At 35.8% G+C, this 6,883-nt stretch overlaps 1 pseudogene; it reads right to left on the bottom strand.

The window, feature by feature from the left end:
* Positions 1-425: 425 nt before the first annotated feature.
* On the bottom strand, positions 426-2,630 carry LOC137815632 (auxin efflux carrier component 1 pseudogene; annotated as a pseudogene).
* Positions 2,631-6,883: the final 4,253 nt, after the last annotated feature.

Genomic DNA, 6,883 nt, shown 5'->3' with positions numbered 1-6,883 from the left:
AATTGTTCGAAACCTAACTTCTGATTCTTGTTCATTGATTGTGCAACACACACTCCTTACAAAATTACAAGTTTGATGTGCTTTTGCTTTTTAGAGTGAACCGAGTTCTCAAGTTTACCTTAAATTCAAGGCCTACATGTTATTACCTACAGGTTCCCAGATTCTACTCATGTGATTTGTTTGTATACTGTTTTCTAATTTAATCATTTTGTAGTCACTGTTTCTCATTTTTTTTTCTATAGTAAGTATTTCTAGTGAAATTATAGGGACATTGCTATTAGATATATCTATTTATTGGGATTAGGTTATCTTATCACAAATTTTGCTGGACTCACTTTTACGCTTGCAAACAAATAAAAGAGTAATAATATTGTGTTTGGTTCCACATCCTAGCAGTTGTAACCTGCACATGCTAAACATGATTTCTAAACATGTATCAAGTCAAGACTTATAAATCCAGAATTAGCATTAGCATTAGAATTAGACTTAGCATTAGCAGCAACAACACTTTTGGACCCATTAGACCCAGAGAACATGCGAGGGTTTGGTTCAGGGTAGTGTCTAGTTCCACCGGCATGGTAATGAAACTTTGGCTTCCCATTATATTCATCATAGTTAGAAGGCCTTGGAGTTGGCCCTCTTTAAGTTGAAAGGCCATAAACATCCGAGGCTCCAAAGTTGGAGTTCCTGCACCAACAGCCATCATTGAGTAGAAGTTGTTGAACCAAGTGGTGTTCAATGTTTTGAAGAATCCAAATCCTTTGAAGGATGATGAAGCCTCTGCTTTGCTTGATGCTGCTGTGCTGGTTTAAGCTTTGTTCTTGGGTAGTTTAATGTTGTAATCAACCCTTAGATTAAATCTCAAAGCAATTAATATCTCAATTTTTATCAAAGCAAAATGTTTTTTAAACTAAGTTGAAACAACCGATTGTTTTGTCGAAACAACCGATTGTTTACACTTAGGTGTTTTGAGAAAGTTTGAAAACTATTTTTGAATGGTGATTTTGTTAAGTAACAAAACAACCGATTGATTCGAAGAAACAATCGATTGTTTGTTTTTAAACCATAACAGAAAAACTGTTTTCTTTGACTGAGCTTTAAATGCTTTAACTGAATACGCTCCAGTCATTAAATGCTTTGACCAATCTATTTTAAATGCAATTAAGAGTTTGTTAAGATTTGATAACAAACTATATTCTTAGATATATTCTGAACAACTGTTTTTATGTTTTAAGAATCTTGAAACAAAGTTTTGATTTAAGAGTTTTTCAAAGAGTTCTGAGATTGCAAAAGTGTTGAGAGATTGATCAAGGTGCTGAATAGGATTTTACTTGTACTGATTTCAGATATTCATCTGTAACAAGTGTAATCTTTGTAAACTGCTGAACAATTCGTGTGTGTGTTTTGCTGAGATTGGTTGTGTGTTCTTGAGGTGTTCAAGATCAGCAATCTTAGTGTTGGCAAAGGAGAGTGTGTTTCTTGAGGTGTTCAAGGTCATTCTCTTGGTTGTGGTGTAAGTGATCAAGTGGTGATTGCTTAGTGGATATCCTCAGGGTTTCTGAGAAGACTGGATGTAGCTCTAGTTTGGAGTGAACCAGTATAAACAACTGTGTACAATCTCTCTATCCCTAACTCTTTAATTTCAGTTTGTTTGTTGTTTGCTGGTATAAACAACCGATTGTTTCGAAGAAACAACCGATTGTTTTTTCTAGTATTACAGTTTTGCTGGCTGTTTTGGCTAACTGAATTGCTGAATCAATTGGTTTCTGAAATAAGTTCATTCTAGCTTTGAAAAGTTTGCGAAAACCCCTTTAAACAATTCACCCCCCCTCTAGTTTAAAGCCATCTTTTCTAACCGAAGTCTGTGAGGTTGAAACTAGACCCTCTTGGTGTTGAATTCATAGAAGACTGCAAAGAGTATATCTCTGCATTTGTGAGGTTAGAAGGGCGTGGAGTGGTAGAAGAAAGACCCTGAGGCCTTCTAGAGAAGATGTCTGATCTTGAGGCATTGGATTTCCTCACAGTGACATGGAGTTTCCCATCTTCTTTGATCTTAACTTCAGTCTCAAGTGGTTGTCTTCCATCCAATGACATCAGAGTCCACATGGATGGAGACAATGGAGCCAACAGTGTCAAGAAACTGCTCAGAGATTAGCATTCTAGCACTCCTGAACTCAAACATGAACAACATCAAGGTGTACCAAATGATGCACTAAAGGACCACAATTTTCACCATCAAACTCCTAGAGAACTCCCCATACATCCCTTTGAGCAAAGGGATGCCCATAACCAAAGTGTTGGGGAGGGTGGAGAGAGAGAACAAGGTTATGGTCCACTCCAAGCACCCCTTTTTAGTGAAGTTGCTCTAGTCTGCAAGAAGGACTAGTAGTATGATCTCTGAGGGTGTCAGTAGCTAGGAACCTAAGGTTCATCTTGTAAGGGTTGTTGGAGGCTATGAAGTGGAAGGAAAGAATAGGCACTCCAAAGAGTGCTACAAAATAGTTAATGCCTGAACATTGGTCAGGGGAGAAAATCTTCCACCACTTAACTGAGCCATAGGCTAGAATCATAGCCACATAGAGTGGCACCATTGCAAACATGACATGGTAGAATTCTACTAAGGTGATCATATTGTGGGTTGTGAAGTGTGAGAAGGGTAGCAGAAGTGAGGAAAGAGAATGGAGGAATATATAAGAAAGTTGGGGTGGGAGGTTTGGGAGAGGTAGAATTGTAGTTGGATCCTACTAGGTTCACTGCTGTGTCTAGAATGTTATACCTCTCACTTGTGTGTCAATCCTACTGCAACAATAAACATGGAAAGCATGCTCTCTTCCTAGTGCAACTGTGCTTGTGTTGTGTGACAAAACGTTATTTAAATTTTGTTCTTGATAGGATAGATTATGTTGCATAGTTTTTCTGCCTTTGTATAATTAATATGGGAAAACTGAAAGTCTAGCGCTTTGATATTTTGTTCCATTTTCAGTGTTTTAGTACTAAACTATTTTATTATTTCATTTGGTCTGAATGGTTAATTTATATGGAAAATCAATTTAATATAGTCAAATATTTTCTAAGATGGACCTACTCACCTAAAGTTTAAGTTGTTAGGCAACGACTCATGAATGACTCTGTTACATCTTTTGAATGCTCCCTGATGCAAGACCCCTTTAGGCTTAAAGCATGAAATTCAACTTTATTTAGTAGAATACGCCTCAAGTTATCAAATTCTACTTATGTTGTGTGGGATTGTGAAAAAATGTTTATTGTGAAAGTAGTTGTCTTGTCCCGTCTAGTAACAAAAAATTAAGGATTCATATGTAGTTCTTCAGCCTTACAGTAGTAAAGTTGGAAATTAATTTCATGAATTAAACTAGTGAGCCATTTTAGCGTACGCATAAGAAATTTCAAATTCAAACTCATTAAAAAACTAGTAACTACTTTTTAGGATTTGCCCTCTACCTTTGTGCATGAGATATATGATGTAACTGGATAAGGAAAACTATTTTATTGTTCAGGCAAAGTGATGAGGACCAAGGAGAGAGGGCACCTACTACTCAAGCCCAACCCATGACCTCAGCACCCACCATACCTCAAAGAATTACTAGAAGCAGAACACAGACTTTGGGTGCTGAGCATTAGTTGGTTTCCCCTTTTGTAATTCCCGTAGAGTAGGTTTATATAGCATAAATAGTTGGTGAAGTTATATGATTGGGCCTATGAGAAGTCCATTAGGGAAGGAAGGAAACCCTACCTTCTAGAATGTGCATAATGGTGCGGCATTGACTAAAGTCAATACCCTAAACCGCACCATTTTTGTCTTTCCCTTCCTTCCCCCACAACTTGTTCTCCAAGGCTCCTCATTTTATAAATAGGAGGCCTCCCTCTTTGTATTTACAAGTTGAATGAAATAGAGAAAAGTTACTCTGCACATTGTTTTTTTGTGAATGATTAGTGAGGCTTGTCCTCTTAGTCTTAGTCTTATCTTGTGAGTTTTAAGAGCTCTCAAGTGGCGACATCTTTCACTTATCTTGGAGTCATTTCACCATCCAAGTGGCATGCAACCATTCTCAATTCCATTTCTCATAAGCTTCCTTTTCCTTCATTTTTTCCTTCCATTATCATTTCATTCTATTCATAAACATGTTCTTATTTTGCTTCCTTATGTCTATTTGGTTTTTACATGTTGCTCTTCTTTTCCTTATGTAATTCCACACCATATCTTGTCATCATCTTCACCATATAATTGTATTTTCCTTTTTCCTTTGTGAAATTAACCTTCACATTTACTTAACCACTTGGTTAAGTTAATGTCCATGGAGATTTTCCTTAGGTTTTCACTCTTTAATTGTCTTAAAATCTCAATCATAAATCTAAAGTGTCACCTAAATGAACCATCCTAAAATCAACTCACATCATGTGGTTATCAGAGCTTAGGTTATTATGCTTAATTTGCTTGAGTTGATTTGGCACTTTACAATTTCTTTACATTCTAGCACCTTTAGTTCTTGGTTTTAAATTCAAGTACCTTTACTTTCTTGTCTTTAAATTCAAGTACCTTTAAATTCTTGTCATTATTTTCTTGTTTTTTATTTTCCAGCACCTTATTTCTTGAAGAATTTTTTTTTGGCCATTTTTAATATTCATACCATTTTTCGTTTTGAATATGTTTCTTGTTATGTCTTTTATTGATCTTGCCTTTTACTTTGAGTCTTATGTTCATTAGTGTTGTAGGAGTCCGTTGTTTTGATTCTACTTACTTGCTTTTAATTTTGAAGTTTGCAAAGTAATTAGAAACTTGTTTTTAGTAAGGGTAGATTTAAAGTTCCAAACACATGATTTCAAGTGTTCAATTATATTTAATCCAATCAAATTTTTTTTTGTGAAATTTGAAAGTTCTTCCATAAGTCACATTTAGTATAATAAAAAAAAACAGTGACACAAAAATAGCAAAGACAATTTAAAAGGCATCTTTAGTTATCACTTCTCAAAGACAAATCATTTTCCAAACTATGGATTCAACATGATTGGCAAATTTTTTTCAACCTTGTGGAATTTTTTATCCTTTTGCTTTAGCTTTTTTCTAAAAAGAAAAGTTTCATAGTTAAAAGTTTAGTAAGTATCTTAGAGTCTTTTTGTGTGCCTTTTTTTGCTTGTCATCTTTTTCAAAGTTTTGTCTTATTCTCTTGATTCAAATTTGGTTTAGTCTTTTCTTATTTAAGCTTTTCTTGTTTGTCTTTTCTTTCTTTTCTCAAGTTTTGTGGTGATTTTACTTTGAGAAAGTGTTGAGGCTTTGACCTTTTTCACTTGAGAGTTTTTCAACCACAAGAAAGACCTTCGCTAAGGGAGGAAATCTTGTTTGTTGAGTGCTTAAAGTGCTTTTTCTTCAATTGCCGCAAGCTTTAATTTCTTACTCACTTCTTTTCTTTAATTGTTTGTTACTTGTGTTTCTTGTTTTATTTTATGGCTCATATTTCAAGTGGAGAATCTTCTAAACCCCAAACTCCCCAAAGGCATTCCTTATGGGAGAATTGGCAGTGGCCAAAAGAACTATAGCCCAAAAGGATGAAGAGAAGAGGCAATTGGAAGACAAACTCCAAAGGCTAGAATTGGCCTATGATAGACCCCAAAGAGGAAGAAGATATCATCAAAGGCATGAATCAAGAAGTTATCAAAATTATGGTGGCCATGAAGAAGAGGACGAATGGAGAGTGCATCATTTTGAAGATAGGCGCCAAAATGTGGCAAAGCCTTTTTTACCATTTGTAAAATTGCCTAGTTTTAATGGGGAAGGTGATCCCAATGTTTATTTAGGATGAAAGGCTAAGGTAGAACAAATCTTTAATGTGCATGAGGTCCAAGATGACCAAAAGGTTAAGCTAGTCTCCTTAGAATTTTTGGATTATGCCATGCAATGGTGGCACAAAACTGTAAAGGACATTGGTTTAAACAAGAGGCTAGTCGTGGTCTCTTGGGAGGATTTGAAATTATGCATGCGCGCTAGATTTGTGCCTCCACACTATAGGAAAGAGCTCTTGTTTAAGCTCCAATAGCTTTAACAAGGAACACGAAGTGTGGATGCTTATTTTAAGGAACTTGAAACAACATTAACAAAGATTGACGTGCATGAAAGTGAGGAATAAAAAATGGCTAGATTTGTAAGTGGCCTAAGAAGGGATATCCAAGATGTGGTAGAACTCTATGAGTACTGCTCTTTAGAAAAGTTGGTTCACCTTGCCATCAAGGTAGAATCCCAAATTTCAAAGAAAACCTCTTTCAAAAATTCTCATAATGATGACTTTTACCACTCTTCTTAGAAAAAAAAAACAAAACTTCTTCAAATTTTACCTCCAATTTTGTTAAAGACTCCACTTACAAACCTAGGGATTCTAAACCCTCAACTTCAACTCCTAAATCGCCTACTAAAACCTCAAGTAGAAAATGCTTTAAATGTTTAGGTTTTGGTCACATTGTTTCAAATTGTCCTTCCAAACACAATATGATGGTGCATGAAGGGGTAGTTCTAAGTTACCATAGTTCACAAATATCTAGGTCTCCCAATCCCTCTTGATCCCCAAGTGAGGAAGAGAGTGAGAGTCCATGTGAAGGCGACTTATTAGTAGTGAGACAAATGTTATGACAAGTTTTAAAGCCCTTTGATGAAAGTCAAAGAGAAAATATTTTCCACACTAGATGTCTCATTAATGATAAGTTGTGTTCTTTAATAGTGGATGAGGGGAGTTGTGCGAATGTGGCAAACACAAGAGTAGTAGATAAACTTGGATTGTCTACTATCTCTCATGCCAAGCCCTATAAGCTTCAATGGTTAAGTGAAGAGGGGAAGATCATAGTCAATAAGCAAGTCCTCATAGCCTTTTCTATTGGC

Source organism: Phaseolus vulgaris, chromosome 1 (genome assembly GCF_051622355.1).
Source record: "Phaseolus vulgaris cultivar YP4 chromosome 1, ASM5162235v1, whole genome shotgun sequence".
In the NCBI taxonomy this organism is placed as follows: domain Eukaryota; kingdom Viridiplantae; phylum Streptophyta; class Magnoliopsida; order Fabales; family Fabaceae; genus Phaseolus; species Phaseolus vulgaris.
This window is presented reverse-complemented; position numbering and strand designations above follow the sequence as displayed.